This window comes from Cyphomyrmex costatus, unplaced genomic scaffold, assembly GCF_001594065.2.
Source record: "Cyphomyrmex costatus isolate MS0001 unplaced genomic scaffold, Ccosl1.0 scaffold91, whole genome shotgun sequence".
NCBI lineage: Eukaryota > Metazoa > Arthropoda > Insecta > Hymenoptera > Formicidae > Cyphomyrmex > Cyphomyrmex costatus.
Genome location: NW_017280495.1, coordinates 636264 through 636953, shown reverse-complemented (window position 1 = coordinate 636953; position 690 = coordinate 636264). Strand labels below are relative to the sequence as shown.

The 690-nt window shown below is 46.4% G+C and overlaps 1 protein-coding gene across 2 annotated transcripts in view; it reads right to left on the bottom strand.

Moving 5' to 3' along the window:
• LOC108781851 (growth factor receptor-bound protein 14) overlaps nt 1-690 on the bottom strand; it is a 240160-nt gene that overhangs the window by 9806 nt on the left and 229664 nt on the right. The gene's annotated exons all lie outside the window — the stretch shown is intronic.

The window sequence follows — 690 nt, the reverse complement described above, 5'->3', positions numbered from 1 at the left end:
GGGGGGGCGGAGGGCGAGCCGTTCCGGACTACCGCCGAACGCTTTTATTTGGGATTAGAAACGAGGGTGGTTTCCAGTCCAGTAAATAACTCGTCCTGCAAGCGAGAGAAAGAGGAAGCAGAGCGGAATTTTCTTCCTGTTTCCATCTCTCCCTCTCTTAGTGATCCACGGCGAGTAAACCGCGCCTCGCGAATCTCTCGTAAAATTATAGCCCGAATGCGATACCAGCCGGTAACAATCACAAACGATAACTCATCACTGCCTCTCCGGTAATAATTTTCTTCACGAACTCCTCTTTCCGCGATTCCACAATCGATGATATCTTTATCTTCGGCACCAATGCCGAAACGAGCCTCGATATCGCGCGAGACGGTCGCAATAATATCGAGGTAGAACACCTATGAGATTGAAACACCTTTACAATAATAGAGATCCCATAGATGTAGGATACCTACAATTTCCAGCATTCGGATATGTTCCGGAATCAAATTCACATTTCGAAACGATTCTGAAATTGTGGCTTAGGTACCTGTGCTATCTAATTTCAAACCGATCAAAGCGATAAGGGCATCTATGTTTCAAAATTTCAGACACAAATTATATCCGGATATCTGAACACGACGTTACATTGGAACGCCCGGTGTGGACGTACCCCGAAGGATATTTGTGTCGTCGCATAAGCAACCCCCC